General features: G+C 37.5%; 1 protein-coding gene across 1 annotated transcript in view; it reads left to right on the forward strand.

Annotated features, from left to right (window-relative positions):
• The window catches only part of KCNH8 (potassium voltage-gated channel subfamily H member 8), a 273,152-nt gene that overhangs the window by 67,158 nt on the left and 180,332 nt on the right, over window positions 1–25,662 (forward strand). The gene's annotated exons all lie outside the window — the stretch shown is intronic.

The following is a 25,662-nucleotide window of genomic DNA, read 5'->3' on the forward strand; positions in this document are numbered from 1 at the left end:
CAACCACAAAGTGCTCTGGGAGACAGCTCTCTGGCTTCACCAGAATGGATGAGGTTTAAACTGCCCACGGATGTCACTTCCAATTTCCTTAATAATTATATCAAGGCCTCTCCTAGGCTCCTAGCCAATGTCAGGATCCATTCCCAGCAGAACCACTGAGCTAGTCCACCTACTCTGTACTCCTTGGTCTTAAAATACATTGTTTTATATTAAAATTATCTATTTGTTATGATTGCATGTCCTCATAAATATTGTACATTTTTATGAGCCTGTGTCCTCATAGAAGGTGGAGTTTAATGAGGGCAAACATGTCTTAGCCATTGCCAGTTCCCATTCTGGTGCCCCCACAGATGCTCATACAGTATCCGTGCTGGAACAGTATCCATGCTGGTCCAGGTCTCTGTGCTAGTACAGAAGCCTAAGAAATGCTTCTTAAGCCCCACCTGAAGTACAGCCTCAGAGTACAGAGTCTCACACAGTCTACATTCGCACCCAAGCTTGCTTTGGCCATTTGGATTTAGTTTTACTTATTTATTCTTTACCTCATGAACGGCTTTCAAAAATAAATGCCTTAACACCACTTTAAGCCATTTTTCTGTCAGAGGGAAGATTGGTGGTTTGTTGGAAAGCATAGAAAGGTGGTTCCGACATCCTGAGGCCCAGGAGGTGAACTGTGTGAGCAAAACATCAAAGCCAGATCAGACTTCGTAGGGGAAGGTCTGGCCGCATAGATGTGGGAAACGTGTCATTGATTTTTTTTCCTCCACACTCATTCATGGATGGCAACATTATCCATGACTGACCATAAAACAGCAGGGGTATCGAGAGGAAGAAGTTGACTGGGGCAACACATTTGATCCCTCAATCCACAGATAATAAACCCGTCTTATTCCTTGTGTAGCCACCTGTCATGTGCTTCCTGAACAATGTGTCTTTTTTTCTCTAGTCCTATGGGTGCTATCCACATGCATCCATCTAGAAGGAAATGCTGGGTGTGTTTGAGTGCAGAGGTGGCTCTTCTGGGTAGGGATGGCTTCTTTCCGAAGAGAATTTATGAGGAACTAATGAAGTTTAAGTTTCAAGACCTTTCACTTGCCTCGGTAGGGACCACAGCATGTCCCATTAGTCACCTCTGATGATAAGATTTTTGAAAGTAATTTATTCTAAACACAATCACTGACCTGGTGCTTGCCATTCAAATTTCCCCTCTGCCACACTTTTTTTTTTGATGGGCTGCAGGCAAATTTGGGATCCAGTTAAAGTGGAAGTTGAATTGGCCATGTGCTTATTTTGTTTAGATTTGGCAGAATGTATTTATGTATTTACTGAATTTGCAGTAATTTCCAAGTGTGGCTATTGCTCATCATCCTGGGGAAGGAATGAATGACTTGCAGGAATCGTTGGGCCACCCACTCTGTGATTCAGCAGGTGTCAGGACACAGCAGTGCAGGGCCTGACTTGGTCACCTCAGGATGAGCAGCTCCCATGATGCCCTGCAACAGAATTACGTGAACAGGGGAGGAGAAAGGAGGATGGAAACAGACAGCCAACCACTGGTCTGTGAAAGGTATCACAAAGGGCATGTCAGGCAGTCAATTAATAAAGCCATTATGTTATTTTTCTGCATTTTATGATGTTTGTCAGCTTTTTACAATTTGTCATTTTGTGATTCTTCTCAGCCTAAGTAAATCTTCATTTTTACTCCTAACATAGTTTTGCTTACAAAATTCCCCTTATTAAAAAAAAATCTTCAAAATTACTAAAACCCAGATCTTCCCTGCCTCTGCCTTATCAATTCTCTTTAGTTTGTTATATTTTGACAAGCCCTCTGGGGTCTAATGCATAAAATTTCAAATAAAAATAAAGTTTAATTTCATTTTCAGTCCATATTAATAATTTCACTGCCTTCTGCAATTTCTGAAAAATAGGTAGATATTAAATAATTAATCCTTATCAAGTTTTTATGTGTGAGAAAAATAACCCTAGCATTCCATTTACATAGGACGAGTGGAGTCAGGTAACTCGCATCTCACACCCTCGAAGCTTCAACAAATTCCTCAGGGTTCTTCTTGTCTATCTGCCTTCCAGATGGAGCTATGTCGTCTACATGGAAAATTACACTTCTACATTAGAAAATGCTTTTCTCTAATTATTTGCAGATACCATGACAGAATTTCTAAGTGACACTTTTGTTGAGTGCCTTTATTCTATATATCGTATATGATAGATACTTTAGTGAAAATACATGGCTATGTATAGCCAAATCCTCAAATTTTCTGGAAGCAAAGATGACTGTGAAACATTTAATCATTTCTGCTGCAACTGGAACTGACAAGTTAGAATAAGTCAGAGCATGTGTATTTGTGTACTGGGGATAATTTTGTTTGCCATTTCCGATTGTCAACATGACTGCAGTGAAGATTTCAGAAAACCTCAGTAATGCCTTGTAACACAGCCTGTGGGGTGACAAATAATACCAGCTCACCCTGTAAATAAACAATACTCCAAGAAAAGTAGTCATATTCAGCTTTGGTAAAATTAAGTGGCGCAGAAGAACTTTCCAGCTCAAGTATAAGCCAGTGGTACAGCTTTGAAACCTTTGAAAGGTCCTCTTTGACAGCAGATAAATTTGCATTCATTTTGTTCCAGTATACTTTTTCAGGATGTAGCCCATATGGAAAACAAAAGAAAGCTTCCACATTAAGCCTTTCTGATAAAGAGGAACCTGCCTTTCCTGTCCCCAGAGATTTTCCAAGTGGCTCCAGTGTGCTCTCCTCCATGCAAGTGTTGACCTTGACCACATCCTTGAACTTCTCTGGGTCTCGGTTTAATTTCATAAAACAAAGGGTTGAAAGCACATCCCCAGCTCTGTTTCCAGATTTGGTACAAATATTCTGTGGTCTCTCTATCAATGTATTAAATGGGTCAGGTCCATAAAGAAGAAAAGTAATTAGAATAATTAGTAATTACTCTAGGTGTAACAGATGCTGTGGGAGATGCAGATAGCACTGGAACCCTCAGGATTCCACTAAATTATTGGTCGGCACATGGGCAAGAGTTACTGGAGAGGATAATTCTTCCTTGAGATCAACAGTCCGAAACATAGGACATTAGAACAGTCACACATTATTTGGCAATTCTATGCTAAGATCTAACATAAGATTAAATTTGCACATGGGCAAAATTACCCACCACCGTCCCCAGTGAAGTAAGTTTATTGCAAACTGACGTCTGCTATGAATAGACATATTTTTCCCAGCATTGAAAAGCGAATTGATTCTTGAGCCTCTGATGAAATAGTTGCCTTCTGTTTGGGGCGACATCATATTTAAACAAACAAACAAACAAAAAACTTACCTTGAAACCATTCCAACTGAATGCTTAAGTGACCTGCATGATTTAAATGCTCACTTCTTTTTCTTTTCTTTTAAATTATCTGCTTATTTATTGACTTATCTATATGTTAATGCTGACCTTGTATATTTGGGTAAGTTAAATGAGCTTCTTTGGACTACACTGTACTTCTCATTTGAGATCAAAGTATATACTACTAATGGCAAAGGTTCGGCTTGGCCCTTCATGACAAACTCACACTGCTAGAGGGAGACATGTTTATAACTCACCACCTTTGCTCCCAAGTCTTACTTAACCACTTGAGACCATGAAACCTCTACCTTCTGGCCCAGTTCTACAAGGGCTTTACCATTTACTTGCTATTTATTCTATTTGGGAAATTTTTAAAAAATAATAATTTCTGCTTTTTTAAAGGTTGTGCTGTTATTTCACTTTCTTATTTCATCTCAAATATTTTAATCTTTAAATCTTTTCTGTGATAAAAAGATATGGAAAGTCAGGGAATGGGGGAGATGTCGAGGAAATTATTTGAAATTATATAAATCTTATTTGGTAAAGAACAGAGGAAATAATAAAGGCAAATTAAGATCTATATTGACACTTTTTTATTGATTTGTGCTTCCCTACAGGAATATGTGTGCATATCTTAAAAGACAGAGCCAAGATTTCTGTTAAGGTTAATTGGCTTGGAGTGGGTATTCACATAGTGATTTCAAATAAAGCTTTTTTTCAGCCCGGAAATAAAGTAGCCTAATTCAAACAGGAGATCAATTTGTCTTAGACATGGAATGAAAGTAAAATTCTGACGTATTTCAATGGTGAGTACATTATATGTTTCAACTTAGAAAATATTTAACTTTATTCTAGCCATTAAGTTTTTGAGGAAGTTGACAACATAATTCATTAAAATGTGCTGTGGAGCCTTTGAAAAATTAGTGCAATGTTTATTTTCTTTACCTGAACCATGATTGCTTTGAAACTTATGAATTCTAGCTAGTCCATTTTTAAAGATAAATCTACTGTTTATAAGCATCTGAAATGTCACTCTATTCTTCCTCCTTTTCAATGCCACTTATTCCCACAAGGGTAAGAAGAATGGATTTTCATTAGGGCTCACTTCGTTCCAATTTTTTCTAACAAAATATATAATTGATTAAAGTACAACCAGACCTTTTGTTGTTTAACCAAAATTAACCACCAGTCATTCTCACAGATATGCAGGGTGGAGCAAAAGCAGGTTTACAGTTGTGGGCATGCAAAATAGTTTATTCTTCTCTTATTATTTATTAATTTGTACCATTTTCCATATAAAGCATTGTAAACCTAATTTTGCCCCACCTTGTATCTTGGGCAAGGTGTTGCTGGGTATGGTCCTAATGAATGCAGCTGTATTTAAGGCCCAGCCTCTGATATCAAGGGACCTATAGCTTAGAGCAAGGAAGAGATACAGAGTTCAAACCCAGAACAGTTTTGGAAAGTGATAGAATAGAGTAAAACAAAGTTCAGCTGATGATGAAGGAAGAAAAACAGAGGTAACTATGATGAAGAGCAAGAGGAAAAGGGGATCCAAATAGTCCACTGATGTGGTTTCAGGAATAGATTAAGATAAAACTGGAGACAAGGATGTAGTAAGAACATGTGGTCCCAGAAATCAAATCCTAATGTGAAGGCAGATTTGAAGAGACATAACAAAGGTACAGAATGTGGGAACAAGAATGGTCCCTAAAGTCCAGCCTGTTGTTTTACAGAGAAGGAAATTGAGGCACAGAGGGGATAAGTAACTTACAGAGGTCACATAGAATATCAGGAGCATAATGGGACCAAATACCCACCTGCTGAATCTCAGCCCAAGAAGTTTTTTGGTCACATCATGCTAGGTTATTCAAGGTCAAAGCCTTCAGCAGTTACTGCTTCTTGAATATGTAGTAGATTGGCTTAGTTGTCATTGTTTTTCTCTCTTTTTTTTTAGATTTTATTCATTTATTTAGTAGAGAGCAAGAAAGGGAGGGAAACGAAGAGAGAGAAAAACATTGGGAGATGTTTCTGTGCAGGAGAGATACATTGAAAGGTCACATCTCCCGCATCCCCAACTGGTGACCTGGCCTACAAGCCAGGCATGTGCCCTGACTGGGAATGAAACAGGCAACCTTTTAGTTTGTAGGCCAGCACTCAGCCCACTGAACCACACCAGCCAGGCCCTCATGTTTTTTACTACCTATTTTTCTCATAAGGGCTTCTGTAAAAATGATAGCTTTCTTCCTAACTCTTGAATGTGGTATGTATGTTCACTAGAATAACTTGCCCTTCATGTGTGGTAGTTTTGATCAGTAGAAGTTGAAATACCCAGAGATGTTTTTGCTTCAAATGTTATAAGAGCATGCAGGGTAATTTCTAGAAAACAAGGCCCTCAAAAGAAAGTGCATGCTATATAACCCTTGTCTTGGCAAGGCCTTGGCAACAAGAGGCTAAGTTGCACTAGTTTGGAGGCATCATGCTTTATTTAGCATTAAGGTTTCTGCTGCAGCAACTCTCTCTCTCTCTCTCTCAGACACACACACACACACACACACACACACACACGGCAGAGTTCATTCTGCAAGAAAAGCAGCTGTCAACTTGCTGATGCTCAGGCTAGGCGGGCTGTGCTCTGCAGAGCTCTAGCAGGTGCCATTCACATGAGACTACTAGGCTATAGTCTGAATGTGTCACCTGGAGCTCTGCCTTGCTCTGCAAAAGCAGTGTTCCGCTTAAAATGTTCCCAACAGATTTTCGGTAACAGTAAATAACACCAGCAGACATGAGCTCTAGTTCGTATACGCTTCTGGAGATCCATAATATCCCTTTCTCTCATCACTGACCCTTTACACTGAACCACAAGAGATAGAGGCTATTTTTGGAGCCATACTCCCAAGTTTCCACTCGGCTTCTTCACCAGGCTCCTTTTGTCTGAATAGATCCAGTGACTCCTTCAGTCCACTGCCTGGAACTTGTTACTTAATGCAGGCTTAAGAGGATCATTGTTCCCTTTTAGAGCCAACATCACTCTTGGGATGCCTCAGTCTGGTTTTCCCCCTAATCTTGAAAACATCTTCCTCCCTCTGTGCTGCCTTCTTTAGCCTCTCACGTCTTTAGTCCTTCCTTTCATTCATTTCTTCCCAACCCAGGCATGATTGCTATTCTCCATAGTATTAACAGTGTATCCCTAATGAGCCAGAGGAGAATATTTTATTCTCTTCTGATACCATGGAGAAGTGGTGATGGGTGGGAAGTAAGGTGATAATACATGACACTTTTATCATACTGAAAACTCTTGCTTCTCAAGGTGACCCATTGTCTAGACTGGGAACCAACATATGTGTATGGGAACTTAAGAACTCAGAATAATCACCATGGGTTATAACATGAGTACATTGTTCTCAATACAGAGTTTCACAGGAGATATACACATACACAGAGGCACACACATCTTATAAGTGGTGCAGGAATATAAGACATATCAACTACCTATATCTTATAAAGATTAAAGAAAAGAGTTTAGCAGAAAATAATAATGAAACCTTGTAAAGATCATGCTGATTCTGAGAAACATTCAGTAGGTGCTTACACTCCAGGCTGCCACAGCAATCCTGAAGTGTAGGTAGCCTTGCAGGCTAACTCAGTGAGCCGTTGCACAGTACGAAACTAGTGCTTTGAACAGGTCTGGGTGCAAGTCTGCCTGGTTGAAGGCTTCTGTGTTCCCACCACACATGATGCCTATGGAAATCAAGATGCTTAGTGGGAAGGGAGCTACCATTAGGGGCAGCCCTCATAATGTCGCGTGTTTTCATGCATTCCTTGTTCAGATCAGATCACGTAAAAATCACAGGAATGAGGTAGAGGTTATTGTTCCAACTTAGACCCCTATGTGGTCTGAGCAAATGAGAGGAGACTCATTTGCTCAGAATGACACAGTCACAAAGGGACAAGCCAGGATTTGAGTCCAGACAGTCTGACTCTGCAGCAGGGTCTGGGAACTGCCACCTGCAGGTCCTGTTTGGCTCTCCTCCTGGTTTTGAACAACATGTGGTTGAAATGGTTGAAAAGAATAAAAAGAAGAATATTTCATGGTAATACTTGCATATGTATGTTCTCTGTCTTCTTTCATGGTATGGCAGAGCTGAGTATATTGCTGGGGCTAGATTGCCTTCAAAGCCTAAAATGATTTGTTTTGGCATTTAAAAAAAATTGCTGACATCTACTCTAAAAGCTTACCTCTTAGGCTATACTTTCCCCACTGTATTATGTTAAGCTTATATTAGACTTTCTAGATTATTTTGTATAATGTGAGAGATTTAAAATGAAAATAATCATCTGGGACTTTTAGGTGATAGTGGCACAGATGTGAAATTTTGGGAGCAGCTCAATGAAGCCATGAAATAGATTCAATGTTATATTAATGGAAAAATATAATAAATGTTCTACTCACACCATTGCTAGCTCTATGACTCATTAGAAAAATTCGTCGCAATTGACAAATAAAATGGAGTTTCATTCATGTAACTATATCACCAATATATTTAGCTCATTTGTATTCATCAGGTTATTTTTCAAAATAGATAAAAAGCAGAACATTAGCTGGAAATTATTAATAAAGCCAAACAGTGTTTTGGCTCATAAGGCCTATGAAAGAAGCTAAATGAATTAGCCAGCTATGAAAAAGATGATATTTGAGACACCTACTGTGTGCCATGCACTTTATTGGGTGTAACTGCATTACTCCTACAACACCATTTCCTGAACAGGGCACCAGAGTGCAGAGATAAAGTAACAGCTGCAGGTCATGCAGCTAATAAGTGCAAAGCCAAACCAGATCTTTCAACTCCAAATCTGGTATCTTTTTATAAAACAAATTTCAAGACATTTATCATTTCAACTTATAAAGTCGTGTAGAATTACTCATCCAGGGGTCCAAATGATTCCCTTTTTAAATGTTGCCCATCAGTTGCCTCTTAACTTCTGTCTGCCATTTATTAGCTGTTGAAAGGGAGAAAAGTAGTTCAAGTGGCCATTGGGTCAATCTCTCTCTCTCTCTCTCTCTCTCTCTCACACACACACACACACACACACATAGTTGGAGATGTTGACCAAAAATAAGTGTTTTAATAATTTGAGAGTTTTGGTAATTTTAATTTCTAGTTTTTATAGAATTTGGAAAGATAACTTTTTTCCTGTATTGGTTTCATGAAACCAAGAGAATTTTCTACTTGTGATGGGTAGTTATCTCAATTTTGCAAGTAGCACAGGGTAAACATAGAAGTTTAGTAAAGACTAAATAAGCAGTGGGCCATCGGATGTTACTTGGAACTGATAGCACATACACCAGACTTGATGATGAGACAAGAATGGTCGGCTTCCAGGCCAACTTGAAACATCCTGGTTTCAGATGATTGTGAGAAAAGGTCACAGCCAATATGTAAGCTATGTAATTGGTTACATAATATCAAAATTGTGCTTTTTTGCTTTTAAATGTTATAATTTTGAAATAGATATCTTTTACAATCAGACAAAACCAATTAGCATCTGAGTGTTTATGTAACCCAAACGTGTATGCAATTGTGCCCAAGAACAAAATGGTTGTTTGTACTTGCACTAAGACCACTTTCAAACTTTGGAGAAATTAAGGACAGCATGAATATTTATGAGATGAGTGTGTACTTGCATATGTATCTTTTAAAAGGCTCAATTCCTGGTGGGCATGTAATTTGGCACAATGGTTTTGTTCTTTGGAAAGCATCTTTGTAATTTGTGCCAGGAGTTTTAGAAATGTTCTTACTCTTTGAAATACAACTTTTAACTTCTAGGAATTTGCCTTAGAACAAATGTGAAAGATGTCCATTTAAATAATCTGAGCATACAAGCATAAGAAAAATGTTAACAAACTATATAGAATACCCAAAGCATGAGCTACTCTGCAATCAGTAATATGATGCTAAAGATACATATATACTAACAAGGAGAAAACTTACTTTAATTGAAAATAAGAGATGTAAATTTAAATTTTTTTATCAGATCTCATATGTGTATGTACTTTGGTGATAACACTGATCAAAACGTGTTGCATTTTCTTTTTGATTTCACCCCTGTTCCCCATTAGGTAACACAATTGAGAGCAGGGACTGGGTCTTATTCAACACATTCCTCTTATTATGCATTACGCTTGGTAGATTGCAGGCAATCTGTAACTTCTTTTGAATGAGTAAGAAAGGTGAAAAAAGTCATTATGTAACAGAATTATGATTTTACATTTTATTTAGTACTTTATTACAAATATGACCAAAATAGACAACATTAAAAGTGATAGTACATTTATATATCAAAGAAAGAGACATAACATCTTTTCTCTAGAACTGATATCTTTGCAATGGTTCTTCATAATTTGGCTCTAGTTTAAATAGCCCTGTCTTAATGGGCCAATCTGCAGAAGCAGATCTGTTGCTTGGTTTCCTCTCTACCCCAAGGTATTCTTTTACAGAATGAAAGTGTCCAACAATGCAATGCTGAATCATTATCAGCTCTAGATTGGGGGAGTGAGCCTTGAAGTAATGAGTGTATGGGGGTCTGATTCTGTGAATGCTACTCATTCTCAGCTTTCATTTCATCAGAGGATCTCATCTCACTTTGCAAACATTCCCTTTCTCTTAGAAACATCTTGCACAGTGCTCTTACCAAGTATATACATCTCAGCCTGAAATATAAATCAATACAGCAAATTTATTGCAGTGAGTTGAGACCTGAAACCAAAGGAGAATACCTGACACCTAGCTCAAGTCACAGTTCACTGTGCTGACTTGCTTTTAAAATCTTTGAATTACGCATTAGAGATGCTTGTTGCTGTGTCTTAGTTGGAATTTCTTTTTAGCAAGAAAACAGTGGAGAAGAATTAGTGCTACAGTGTTTCTTTTCCTTTTTTGGAAAGAAAATATGTTGTCAAAGAGAAGCCTTCTGCATGATGGGTAAACAAAACACACCTTACAGGTTTATAACTTCGATCAATAAGCTTGCAAATATCCTAATGTAACTGGAATATGTCATCTCAGTTTGGTTGCCAAGAAGACAATCTGACTCTTGGTTTTATTTTCCCAACCATATCTTTTACTCAGAATCTGGAGCTGAAAAATGCTTCAACAATTAGCAGAGGGATATTTTATGTAGAAAGTTTTTGATCTGTAGTAAAACCAAGAGACCCATCTAACAGAGGAAAGTTTCCATTTGCCTATATTAGGAAGGCTTAGCTCACCATTCCCCTCCCATACCCAGTTCATCTTAGGCTTCAATTCTTCTGGCTCCCATAGAATTTAGAAATGATCTGCAGTAACTTATTGGGTGCTTTTGTGAAAATTAGGAAAACGGCACATTTGTCAGGCAGACCAATTAGTAGAAGACTTCTTCGGATGGACAAAGTAGCACCCTGAGGTGCAAGGTTGGTCATCAGCCCCCTTCCACCCCTTTGGCCGGGATCCTTTGTGAATCCAATGTTGTGGATGGCAGCCCTAGGTAAAAGGTGAGTCTCCCCTGTTAGTGTTGGAATTGCAGGAAGCATTTGAGAAGTATGATATGAAAAGAACGCCTCCAAATCTTGATTGGCATGGGCCATATGTGTTTCAGTACCTACGGGTCTCTTAAAAATAGTTCTTGACTGTATCAAAGAATAGCTCATGCCAAACCCAGTATGTCTGAGCAACAAACTATTTTAAAGTACGGCCAATATTTGACTACAAAATGGCAATTTTCTTTGGTTCAACCTAAATACTTCCCTGGTCAGCAGTTCTTGGCCATTTCTCTTATGTTCTGATTTCAAATACTTCTGGTCTATTATTCTTACACGGTATGCTTTTATATTCTGTCTCTATATGTAAGCCAAGCTAATATCTTCAAGGGCTGCCCTCTCTGTGCCTGGCCCTGTTAACTCCTGACACTTGAAAACAGCTTTGATTTGAGAACCTTACTGTCAGCACACTTGAGTGAGTGCCAATATCAGGATAACATAGTAAGTAGTGGGTTTTTTAAAACTAATTGGAAATATTCTAGCAGAAGAGTCACCAGCATCATTTTTTAAAATGTACCTAGAAAAAATAAAATGGATTAATTGCTGGATAAATATTTTGCAAAGGAAAAAAAGTACAGTGCTTTTGTACATTATAATGCTCAGATATGGTTTAGCTGTTTGTATGGAGTAAATGAGTTCTTACATCTCAATCAGAAAGGTTATTTCATTTTCTATTAAAACTTAAGACATTTGAACGAACTTTGAGAAACTTTGACAGTCATGCTTATGAGCTTTACTGCTTTGTTTATTATAAGAAAAGAGAGAAAGATAGGAAGTTAGAATGAAACAGAGGAAGTATGGTGGGGAGAAAGGGAGAGAGAGAGGAAAGGACAACAGGGTGCTGATTGCAGGGGGGTGGATATAAGGAGACTAACAAGCAATGGAAAAAATACAATAATTTTTTCAAAAAGAAATCGAAACCTAATGATAACCAGTTGTAAACAGCCAACTATGACTTGACCTGTAGCTGGTCAAATCATTTCCCATTTTTGCTCCCCCACCTTCTCTGTGTGAGTCTTTCCCCTACCTACCTCTTGTTGCTGGGCCCTGCAGACCACTCCCAGTTTGGCAATGCCCCGTAGAAACTGATTTTGCTCAAATGAACTAAAAAATTCTAATATACTTCTCTTTTATCTTCTCCCAAATTGCAGGCTAGAATGGCACATTTTCCATTAATAGGTGTTCATATGGAACATGACTAAATGGAAGTATGTAAGACAAGATAAAAAAGATAAAGAAGTAAATTTTAAATATAGAAGTTATTCATATCTTTCTGTTATAAAATAGTTCTCAATATCCTAAGTGCCTTACATATACTTGCTAAAAATATTTTAATGCAATCATTTTAAAAACCAGTTCTAAAATCCAGTTGAACTTGGCTTTATTATTTTAGTTTGACTAATTGTAATTTTTCTGGAAGTCACTTAATCTATATTTCAGTATTTTTATCTGTACTATAGAATGGTACAAGATTATAGGATGTAAATGTATCTTTTATGGTCAAGTTAAACAATATATGTAAATGGAGCAAAGAGCAATATAGGCTTTTGTTATTTATCTTGTTTCTAAAATAATTATTCTCCTGGGAATAGACATTTGATGGGAGGTCACAGAAAGCATCTATAGATATTTCTATTGTTGTTGAGTAATGCAAAAGTCATCAAATATTACTCAGGCCATTGTTTTCAGAATTGCCCATAGACTTTGGGAATTAGATAAAGACATTTATCCTTTACTGGACATGGCCCAGTACCAGGGCTATGGCTTGATGAGCTGAGTACAGTATGGATTTCAGTCCACACACAGCCTCTACTGGGCACACTTACTCAGGACATGACCTCCTTAATTGTATGTGACAACCTTCGTGGTTCTCTCCCAAAGCAATGATAGCTTACAAAACCTTGCCCTTGACTTTAGCACGAGAACCATACACCTGACTATTAGAGGGCAACCATAGTAGGCACCTACACTGGAAAGAATGCATTTCTTGAATTCACTGATTTACATGAATCCATATAGAAGCAAATATCAGTAAATATTATAATTAGGTTCATATAAATGCAGGTGATGAAGATCCTGTACTTTATAGACTGAGCCTGGAACAAATGCAAATAGCAAGACTGAGAAATCTATTCAATGAGTGTATGAGCTCTGATAGATTGGAGTTCCTGGACCATTGTGGGACCCAGAACAGGATCGAGGGATAATGCAGATCCAGGGAGCGTGTATATGTGTGTGTGTGTTCTATGAACGTTTATTTTTTTCCAAATCAATGTAAATCCAGTATCTCTATTGCTTAGGTAAAATGTGACTTTTCCATGTTGATACTATTGGCCAAAGGGTGAATATATAGTAATTTCCTGAACCAAAAAATCTTTGTACAGTTTTTAAGTGATCTGAATATAGAGTCACAAAGAGTTAATTGTAGAACAATAATTATGGAAATAATATAGTTATGATTTACTAAATAATGTCTTCATATTCTAGGCATTAGGTTAGATATGTTATGTAAAGGAATAATCACCTCCTGTTTTACCAGAGGAAGACACTAAAGTTTATAGAAGTTAGATAGCTTGCCCTCTTCTCAAAGGTCAAAATGGCAGAAGCTGGCAATGACCCCAAGTGTATACTGTAATACCTCATGCAACCCATTCTTAAAACTGCAGAAGAATATTAGAGTTTGAAATAATTCCATGTTGTTTCAAGACATTTCTTCTACTGAATTATAATACTCAAGCTTTTTTTCTTTTGCCTATCTTTTATTCTTTCTCCTCTTCACCATGCTTTCTTTCTTCCTTTCTCTTCCTGTCTTCATTTTTTCCTTTCTTCTTTTCTTCTCTTCTTCCTCCCTTCTTTCCTTCCTTTCTCCCCTTCTCTCTTTTATTCATAAGGTTATATGCAGTGTTTTTATATCATTCATTACAGACATTAAGTTCTGGTCACTCTTTATACATACCTTTGTATTCATAATTCATGGAATTACCATATGTCTGAGCTCAAAAGGATCTAGGAGATTCTATATTCAACTTCCTTACTTATACATAGGACAAGTAAGGCCCAGAGAAGGAAGGTGATGTGGGCATGATCACACGGCTTGTTAATAACAGAACCAGAACCCCATTCTAAGATACCTGGTATGTAGATCAGTGTTCACCCAAAGTATAAGATGTCTACTAGATATGTTACATTTCATGTTTATACCTCTCATGATTTAGGTCAAAAGGTGCTCAACCTAAAATCTAATCATCATTAGAAATGAGTTTTTCCTAAAAAGACAGTTTTCTATGTTGAAGGTTAGGTAGCTGCCATGGTGGTGTCAGGCCAGCATAACTCAAATGTCCCAATATCATTTACTTAAGAAAAATGTATGTGCATGTGATAATATTTAATTAGGAAAAAATACACAACAACATAATGTGCTTGATGATGGGATGTACAACAATGGATCATTTCTGTAGGGAATTTACAGTTGAATGTGTGCTTATAGTTTTGTGTATAATGGGCTTGGGTATGAGTGATTAACAAATCATACAAAAACTAACATGTTGAATATCATTTAAAATTCTAATACTCATTCTTACATAAAAAAGGGCTATAATGACAGAATACTGGGGGTCACCTACTTTGCTAAAATGATTAGGGGAAGATTCTCAGAAAAGTAGACATTTAATCTGAGACCTGAAAGGTGAAACACAGGAAGAAGGAACCACATGGCCCAAACCCCTGAGGCTTGAATGAGCTGAGGACATTCTAAATGCCCAAATCGAGGCAGAAAGTAAGGGAAATCTTAGGCAGGATATTACAGGCCATAGTAGAGGGCATTGAGTTTTATTCCAATTGCATTGGAAAGCCTTTAAAGAATTTAAAATAGGAGAGTGAGAGACTTGATTTTTTTTTTGGTAACGATGATTCAAAGTAATGAAACCCAGAACAGGTGTGAAATCCATATGTGGGGTAGATTAGCACCCTTCGCAGTATTAATTTCACTGATTCATGGAAGAGTAAGGTCTCCACTACTAGAATATTCATACAACCACAAATAGAATATCATGGAGATTGAAGGACTAGAGATTAGACATTAGGTTATACGCTGACCTTTATAATTCTCCCTAAACTTTGAGCTTCTATTATTCCAGGAACAGAGCTAATTTTTGAAGGTCTTTTTAACAATTGTAGAAAACCATAAAATCAAAGAAGTTATTATTTAGAATGGAATCCTCCCAAATTTTAGAAATTGAGTGTATACTTACCTACGAAGAAGATGTATCTTCCCAAGTTGGGCCTGAGGTATATAATCTGAGCCCCCTTCCACAAGGGAAGATGTCTCATTTTTTTGGACGTCTCATTCTGGGGGGGCTTAGCATGTATCACCTACTGATTGTGTTTAAAATGGAGATCCTAGGCTCCCATACCTTGGGGATTCAAATTTAACAGACCTGAGGTGACACCTGAGAAATTGCAACTTTAATAAGCACTGAGGAGATTCTGATGAGCACGGTGATCAGGACTACACTTGAGAAACACTGGACTTGGCAACTAGGAGTCCCTATTCCTGCTGTCATGCAGTGACATCAGGAATATTATAGCTCTTAGGATATTTTACTTGCTGTGTAGCATTGTCCCTTTTTAAGCCAAAGTCCCTTCACCCATAATGATGCCATAAGATGCTGTTGGGATGAACGAAAAATTCAAAATGCAAAATGCTGACCTGAGTGTCTGGAATATCACAGCTGCCCAGTAAACACTGGCTATTATCTGCTTTATTTCTGCCTGTCTAATTCCTTTGGCTGTCTCCTTCTCACTCATTTCAGTTTCCTAATGCAGAGTCAGCATTCGCCTGGACTGGTTTATTTCTCAATTATTGTTGTCTTCCTGTCGTTTCTGCCTCTCTCACAAATTCCCAGAGACCTGCCTTTTGCAGCTATCACCTTAATTAAAGTTTCGTACTCTCTCTGCATTATTATAAAGACACCATAAGAGATACACTAACATTACATCCATGGAATATCTATAACTATCAAATTAGTTTACTCTTGTGTTTCCTGCAACTTCACTTGCAATTATCTCTTGTAAAACCACTCATCTTTCCTGTTTAATCTAACATGAATATTGTGAAGCAGAGAAAACTATGCAGTGGACAGATGAGCTTCTGGAAAATGCTACCAAATTATGAAAAAAACTTTGAATTGCATTAGCTTCCAGTGAATATAAACAAAGCTTGAACAGAGGGAGAAAGGTCAGTCCACTCTGGGGCAGTGGACATACTAATTTGTATTTGTTGTCTTAAAAGTTCCAATGTAAAAGGGATCTACATGTAAACACACACACACACACACAATGGCTAAAATATGGCTGAATTAATCACTTATTTCCATTTTTTATGTATGTTTAAAGCCAAGAGCCTGTTCCAGTCTCTGAAATTAAAAGGAAATACTCATTGAATTAAACATAATTGCAAGCAAACTCTAGGTTGTGCTGGAAGAGAACCAGGGGACAAGTTAAATTAAATATTTGGGGAATCTGGGTATTCACAAAGTGTGGCTGGCTTCATTTGCTCAGTTCCATTCAATCTTTCAACAGGGCCTAAGATGCAAAACAAATAACCACGTTTTTCAGAACAAAAATATAATCATGTAATTTTCCTTTGTCTTTTCATGAACTCCTAAGAAAATTTTTGCAAATGTATAAAATTTAAATCACTCTTAGCCACATATTTGATAGTTTACATTCATTTAAGAAAATAAAATTTCACTAAATGAGAATTGTACCAGAAAACTCAGGCCCCGTGTTTGCCCGGGCCCTGTGATTGCCACCTAACTCTCTCTCTATTTCAGCCTTCCTCCAGGTTAGGTGGAGTTGGGATTTTTATATCATCCTTATCTGAGTATTGAAAAGGGGGAAAGTATAGCATACACTGAGCTTTCTCCTCTCCTGTTCTCTGCAAAAGCAGAGAAAAAGGTTGACCTTCCCAGGAAGCTCTAACTATGGTTCATGTTTGATTTGGGGGAGGAGGGGTAGCAGGAAATAGGAATCATAATTATAAGGATGCAGCGATAATAAATAACAAATGCAGAGATATTTACATCATACCTAGTTTTTTTTTCCTCAACATTTTCAGGAACAAGCTAGCCCACCTTCACTAGGGTAATAGTTAAAATGCAGCACAAAGTAGCCCCTTAATGACACCAAAGACTCTAAATGGATCCAAAATGCTTAATTTATATGCACTTTATGTATATAAATTATAGGCACTACTTTGTGCATATAAATTATGAGTACTAGTGCCTCATAATTTTTTCATTTTCTGTTTTGGAAAAAGGCCTTTGTTTACCATTATTTAGCTCTCTGTTTTTGCTCAATCAGTTTTCTAATAGAAAGCAAAATTTTCTATTTTGGCTTAACAAGAATTTTACTAAAAATAGCACGTCAGGCCCTGGCTGGTGTGGCTCAGTGGGTGGGAGCATCATCCTCTAAACAGAAAGGTTGCGGTTTTGATTCCCCATCAGGGCACAGGCCTAAATTGCGGTTCTGCCCCTCCAAGGCACGTATGAAAGACAACCAATTGATGTTTCTCTCTCACATCCATGTTTCTCTTCCTCTCTCTCTGCCTCCCTTCTGCTCTCTCTAAAATCAATAAGCATGTTCTTAAGTGAGAATTGTTTAAAAGTAGCATTTCAGGGTGAAAATTGTATAAATGAGATGGGCTGTTCAGGGAAGTGTTAGTTACAAGTGATTTCTGCTAAATAATAGATTCAACTAAAAAAAATTGCCCTCCTTTGGTGTGCGTTAGCACTTTAACAAAAGCTCATGGGTTGCACGTTTATTCCACTCATTTTTGTAACAAATTTGCTGAGCACCCATTGTGTGCCAGGCACTGTTCTAGAGGTCGTGACTACATTAATGAAAACAAACCACTGTCATTTGGCATGTACATCTCAGTAGCAGAGGATAGATAATGACAGTCCTAATTTTTAAAGAAGTAAACAGGTGATGTGAAAGACCATTTTGTCTAAAAGACTGATTCTCTAACATGAGAACCAGAGAAAATTGGAGCACATTTTAATATTATCTCAAATATGTTCATAAAGAATTAATTGTGGATGAAAAACCAAACACATTTTATTAGCTTTAGATTTTCTGAATTTCATTCTTTCATTTTACCTTTTATGAGCACTGTAGCCATGTCATAGTTAAAAATCATCTTTGATCAAAATTAAAACTCATTTTTGTTGAACTCTAAATGATAATACATGTGAAAAGAGTTAGTACAACTCAACATTGAAGCTCATATAGTTGAAAAAGTGGAATTTGCAAAACTTACTAATGATTTCGCTAATACCAAATTATGATAAACTGTACTAAATTTGCTTAAAACATATCTGTATTAACAAATTTTTATTATTGGAAATTTTAAATTTTGTTTACCTAGTTATTTTTATTTTATCATGATTATTCTTTATTTTTAATCATTATTTTTATTTAGTCATTCAAACGGATAGTTAAATAAACTACAAAGATATAGACATGCAAGTCCAGGAAGCACAGAGAGTCCCAAACAAGATGGATGCAGAGGCCCACGCCAAGACACATCATCATTAAATGTCAAGGGTTACAGATATAGGGAGAATCTTAAAAGCAACAAGAGAAAAGCAGTTAGTTACCTACAGGGAAATTCTCATAAGACTGTCAGCTAATTTCTCAAATGAAACTTTGCAGGCTTGAAGGGGTTGGCAAGAAATAGTCAAAGTCATGAAAAGCAGGGACCTATAAACTAGATTACTTTACCCAGCAAAGACATCATTTAGAACTGGAAGGCAAATACAGAGCTTCCCAGACAAGAAAAAAAAAAACTAAAGGAGTTCATCATCACAAAACCATTACTATACGAAGTGTTAAAGGGACTTATTTAAGAAAAAGAAGATGAAAACTATGAACAATAAAATGGCAATAAATGCATGTCTATCAACAATTGAATCTAAAAAACAAAATAAGCAAACAAGAAGAACAGAGACAGAATCATGGATATTGAGAGCATTTTTGATGGTTGCCAGAAGGGAAGGGGGTATGAGGGTATGGGAGAGGAGGTGAAGGGATTAAGAAGTGCATATGGGTAGTTACAGAATAGCCATGGGGATGCAAAGGTACAGCATAGGAAGTGGAGTAGCAAAAGAACTTACAGGCATGACCCATGGACATGAATCGTAGTATGGAGATTTCCTGAGGGAGTGGGGGTTGTTGAGTAGAGGTGAGTAAAAGGGGGAAATTGAGACAACTGTAATAGCATAATCAAATAAAGTATAATAAAAAATAAGGTATTTTTGAATTGATGTTACATGCGTACAGTACAAATGAAAATAAGTCTGTTTTTCTTTCATTGTCCTCACCCTCCCTCAAGTCATGTCCTGTCACTAGATTTTTGCAGCTTTTTTTCAATGATATTCCAAAGTAGTCTCTCAAACTTCAACGTGCATATGAATCTTGTTAAAATGCAGATTCTGATTCAGAGCGTTTGAGGTGAGGCTTCAGAGTTCACATTTCTAACAAGCTCCCCTCTGAAGCTGATGTTGCAGGCCCAGGGCCACGCTGCCAGCTGCAGGGTGATGAAGCACACTTGTTTATATTTGGTTTTATGTGTATTTGTTTATTGGACTGAAGAGAGCAAGATACTCTTAAATTCATATACAACTTACTGCTCTTTTACTACAGCTTCAGCACCGGAGTTCCAGCTTTGAGCTTTTCTTTATTACAAAATTTTCTTGTAATCTTTGTCTGAAGTGATAACTCATATAGTATGTAAAAGTCATACCATAAATGAATGATGAAAGGTAGCAACATGATTGTTCAGAGCATGCCACTAAGTGATGCTTAAATCGTAAAACTATGAGAATCTCTCTTTGAACATTTTTCATCCATTTTTTTTGCAGGTGTTTATACTTTATTTCTTCAACTTTTTTTTTTGTTGTTGTTCAACTACAGTTGACTCCATTTTCCCCTCACCACAGCCATCCTCACCTCCCACCCTCTATCCTAACCCTCTTTGGCTTTGTCCACAAAGTTAGAAAATCATCAAATCCAAGCAACCTCCTACATTTGGGCAGAAGACACAGCGAGAACTTTACCTTGCAGCCAGTACCATTAATCCAATAACGATGTCATCATACTGGGAAATGGTACAATTAAGCTCCTTAAAATCAATACGAAGTGCAAAGATCTTTAAATATTTTAGTAATAAACATTTATATTCTGCCTGAATAAAACAGTCTCAAGAGATGACAATGATCAGTAGCAACCAGGGTACTACTGTTTTCTTTGTTGGACCTATGTGCAAAAGAATTCAGAAAACATGGGGGCAACTTATAAAACAGGAAAAGTTCAGGTTTGTATCTTACCCTCTGCAAGAAAAGTAAAATAAAAAAAAATAAAAGATGCTTAGAGCACTTGAATTTGTCCACCTACTCTGTCAGCAGTCTGTTTCTATGAGTTCTTGCTAACACGAGATTTGGTTTTAAGAGACAATCAATATTAGAGGCACTTTTCAGAAATAAAAATCTGGATCATTCAGTCTTAAATTCTGTGTTATGGCAGAGAGCAGAGCAGATACAGATTTCTCTTTGAGGCCAAGTAAGTGTCTGTCAGGGATGCCTTTGGTTTGGATGGCTGCAGAGGTCTACCATATGGAAAGTTCTTAGAATGGGTTGTGAGATGGTTGTTTTGAAGTGCTTGAGACTGCAATATCCAGCTGCTGGGAGACAGTGACTTGGATTTGCCTAATACTCTTGAGCATGAGTCACAAAGTTTACGTACAAGTGTACAAAACACTACGCAGAGCGTCATAGATAAAAGGACACACCTTGCTGAAATTGCAATTGAATTAAAAACCTGTCAGGTCCATACTGAAACAAAAACACACTCAAACACACATGAATATAGAACACAATAGAATGCAAAATTCGAATGGATTTTTAAGTTGTACATGAGATTTCAAAATGATATGGAACTTACATTCACACCTCCAGGCCCCCTGGAGAATGCATTTATAGGCCTCTGCTAGTAGAAGGACGTTCCAATGGGAACATTTTAGAAGTACTGTGATACACATTAAAAGGGCATGAGGGGGAAAAAAGGCCTGAGGAGACAAGAAACAGGTTGTTTAAATGGCAGCTACATCTTGTTGCCTCCCGCATGCCCCTGGAGTGGGCCTGTGCAAAATGTTTCGGAACCAAAAAAGTTGCTGTCATACTTTTGGAATAATTGACTTTCTGCAGGAAATGAGAAAGTGATGCAGGGGTTGTTGAAAGACTCCCACTGACTTAGGAGCTGTCATCAATGAACTTTTAATGAAGGATCCATCTAGAAAAGAATCTGTGATTTGGGGCTCTTTGTAGGCTCGAAGAGGGACAAATATTTTTCTAGATTTTGTGCTGCAAGTAGAAAACATGTCACTTCTTTACAGGAAAAAAAGTGTGATATACTAAACATAGTCTTTCATATAAACAAGCTTTTAATTCCTAGCTTCAGACTTTGGTCGGGAAACTAAAATTCTTTAGGCTTCAGCGTTCTCATCTGGAAAGTGGAGGCAAGTAAAAGAATGTAAGGGGCTAACAGTAGATGCATGTTTGCTTCTCTTTTGTTTTTTCATCTACACTTTTGCATTCCTGCCCCCCATTTCCTTAGTGCCCCTGAAGTCAACAATGAATAGAACATTTCTGTTTAATTACTTTATTGTTGTTTAATTACAATTGTCTGCATTTTCTCTCCCCCCACCCCACCACAACCCAACCTAACCCACCTCCCTCCCTTGTTTCCACCCTCCCCCTTGGTTTTGTCCATGTGTCCTTTGTAGTGGTTCCTGAAAACCCTTCTCCCCACTGTCCCCTCCCCCCTCCCCTCTGGCTACTGTTAGAGTGTTCTTAATTTCTTTTTTTTTAATTTTATTTAGTTATTTTTCAAGTACAGTTTTTTGTCTATTTCTCCCATCCCAGCCCCCCACCCCGTGCTCCCCACCTCCCAGAGTGTTCTTAATTTCAATGTCTCTGGTTATATTTTGTTTGCATTTTTCCTTTGTTGATTATAGAACATCTCTGCTTGAATGAGAAAATGGTGCTCTGTATGAGGAATTCAGAAGAAGTGACCTGAGACTCAACCAACCCTGAGATCCTATGAGAACTTCCTGCCAAGGAAGTGCTTAGAGAAATAAACTGCCTAAAATGTAAACACGTTTAGATCCTACTGTTTACTGGCACTTCAATACCGAATTTACACAAAAAGATGGCATCGAAACAAGTACAGAAAAACTGTGCGGCAGTTAGATGTGTATCACATAGGCATAATTAATTCCTTAAAGGGTTAAAAACCTTAGGATATGTGTGGATAGTGATATGCCCATGACGGGTCCCATAATCATTATGGCAGTGCTTTGTTTTGCCCAGTTCTAAAGTGAATGTCATGTTGCTTCTTCGGAGTTTCCAGGACTGGTATGTTTGCAAGTAGATGCTAGGTAAGAGAAGCTGCTCTCTTCCAAACAGGAGGACTGTTCAGTAGCTAGTCCACGAAGCTTTAAAAGGCGCCACTGCCACTAAATTCTCTTTAGAATTGAAATGCAATTACATATCAAGGACAAGTGCTAAATATAAACAAAAAAGGCTGAATACATGCCTTTTTTTTAGCTTCGTCTTTGCAGAATATTTTGCAAGAAGAATGAACTCCCCCAAACACAGTATAAATCCTTAATTGAAACACAGAGATTGGGCAATTTGGTAAATCCTTTGGAAGCTTTTTCCAGGAGCTTATTGTACCTTTAAAGAAGTAGCCTTTTCTTAATGTCCATAAGCAAGTATAAAGAATTTAAGGTAATTAATAAAAGAATCAAGTTATTAAAACTATGCAGAATGAGACACCAGAGTATGTGCCATAATAATCAGAAAAATTATGCAATATATTACATGAGGATATGTATATAAGTGGTAAAAACTATATAAATGGGAGTGATTATTACCAAAGTCCAAGTTGTAGGTTTTTCTTTAGAGAAGGAGGCAAATACAATCTGTATGGTGTACACAGGGTTTTTCACTGAATGAATAATCCATGGGTGTTTACTGTTGTTTTTAAATCATTATAAAATCTTTTTTGAGATATCTATGTTACATTTCCTCAATTTTAAAATTGGGAAAAGTGAAATAAAACAAGGTGAAGAGAAAGTACAAAGTAAGTTGTTTAAAAACCAAAGTAATATGTTAATAAATATAGTCACCTCAATTTAATAGATGTATCTTCATACTATACATTTTTTTAAAGATTTTATTTATTTATTTTTAGAGAGGAAGGGAAGGAGAGAAGGAGAGAAATATCAGTGTGTGGTTGCCTCTCATGCATCCCCTGCTGGGAACTGGCCTGCAACCCAGGCATGTGCCCTGACTGGGAATTGGACCGCAATCATGTGGTTCGCAGGCAGGCGCTCAATCCACTGAGCTACACCAGCCAGGGCCATATTATACATTTTAAAGATTTAAATACACCACATGCAAGACATAACTAAAGCATAAGTCCCTAGAAGGGTTGAAATATAAGTAGATAGACAAGATATCTGATAAGGTATATCAGATAACACTAACAAAAGATTAACTATTGTAACTATTTGAATAATGGAAAAACTGGACTTTAGGACAAAATGCAACTTTTAAAATTCTCTCTATCTGCAATTCCCCATATTTATCCATTTATCCTCTGAGCCGACTGCATCCAGGACTTCCTGATAAATCATCTCTATTTTAGTCCTATTCCTAGCTAACCATTTCCAAAACCCAGAATCTTTAATTTCTGACTCTGGTAGTACTTATGTATGTATCATTAATTTGGTACTTAGTATATACTGTATTTTAGTGTTGTTGCTATTCATGCATTTCTTTAACTAAATTATAATGTCCTAGAGCTAGAGGCTATGCCTTATTCACCTTTTAACACCTCCTGTCACCTCACCCTTGGACCTGCCACATGGTAGAACCATGTCACCTGGCATATAGTAGAAAGTCAATAAACATGTCAGCAGTCGACTGAAAAATGGCTTCTGAAAGTGCATTAAAAAGCTCTTGTAAGATGTTTGAGTACTTTACCAATGCTGTGCATGTACATTTTCTAAGCAACCTCTCTTCCAAAGTTGTAGAATGGAAAAAGGAAGAAACACTATGGTTAGGGAGTGACTAACCCCCAGAGCTGTGAGGAGTAGGTGAGGCTAGGCCATATCCCCAGCAGGAGGGCGCCCCCTCTGGATCTGGTTGGGAACTCCCACACATTCGTGACAGAGTAGAGACTACATGTAATGAATAGACTTCTTGCCCCTGCTCCTGGAACGAAGACCAACATATAGTACAAGTCAATAAATACTTCTGCAAAGTGTGAAAGAATTAGATTTTAGTCTGGGATTATTTAGTTGGCTCCCATGTCTTCTAAAACCTATCATTGAAGGCTTCCCGATATGGGTCTTCAGGTCTGACTTCTCCCCACAGGGAGAGGATGACTGGGGCAGGGGTGGGGTGGGTGGAAGAGAATGTCTGGAAAAAGAGCCACTCGCTCCCAGGAGGGATGCCTATGTCAACACCAGATTTTATTCTCTGGGTTCAGGGGCTCATTGGAGCAAAGCTAAATAGGATGAATTCGGGTCTGCCAGCTGATGGTAGACTACAGAAACACACAGCTTGTTTCAAAAGAGTGGGGAAGCCCGTGGAGAAGTAGCTGGAGTTCCTCCTCCTTCATGCCATACGAGATAGGCTGCTGCTGCAAACCTCTTTTAAACACAGTTTTTCAAATAGGCAGTAATACACAAGCCAAATGCTATAAAATTCAAAGGGTACAGTTGGGTACATGCTAAAAAAAAAGTAAGTGTACTTACTACCTTTGCTCAAAGCTGCTTTCTTTAGAGACATATACAATTACCAGTTACTTCACTTAATTTTAGCTACATAAACATTTCATACTTGGATACACATATATATGTTTATGTGTATTTATACATTTTTAGACAAATAGTTCATATAATAACATACTATATTGAATCCTAATTACTTTTATTTGAGAATTTACACTGTAATTCCTTTCATTTTTATTTTTTGTTATCTTTAAAATCCCAGTCTCTGTTACTAGCTGGTATATTGACAGTGTGCCACATTTTTTAATGAGCTCCTGAATAAATGATTTCATAATAGTCTCTAATTCATTCTGAACCTGAGAGCCACCCACTAACATGCTTTATCTTAGACCTCATCTCCCGTATGCATCTGTGCGGCCCCTAAAATCGTTCATCCTTCAAAGTTATCTAAAAAATTGTGTCCTGCAGGAGGAAATTTGCCTCCCAGTGTCTCCTCCAGTTCTCCCAAAGCACTTAACAATTGTCCACCATTTTCTATTGTCCTTTCATTTTCATTTGTTACTATAATAGCATGAATATGTAAATAATCTTGATCATGTTTTTATTGAATTGAATTACTTTGCTAAACACGATTCTATGCATTATATCATTAATCTCTATAACACACCTATGAAGTTGGTAACATCATATCATCATTGTGGCATAGCCGTCAGCACCCTTCCAATGTCACCTTGACTCACCTTTGAGATCACAAGCAGACTCTTACCTTATGCACCAATTGCTTCCAGCATCTTGCTGCCCAAGTGACCTCTACAAAGTGCTTAGCCCAAGTGGGTAGGACAGAAGTGTTTGCTGATACCCA

Source organism: Artibeus jamaicensis, unplaced genomic scaffold (assembly GCF_021234435.1).
Source record: "Artibeus jamaicensis isolate MK-2021 breed Jamaican fruit bat unplaced genomic scaffold, CSHL_Jam_final contig_519, whole genome shotgun sequence".
Classification (NCBI taxonomy): domain Eukaryota; kingdom Metazoa; phylum Chordata; class Mammalia; order Chiroptera; family Phyllostomidae; genus Artibeus; species Artibeus jamaicensis.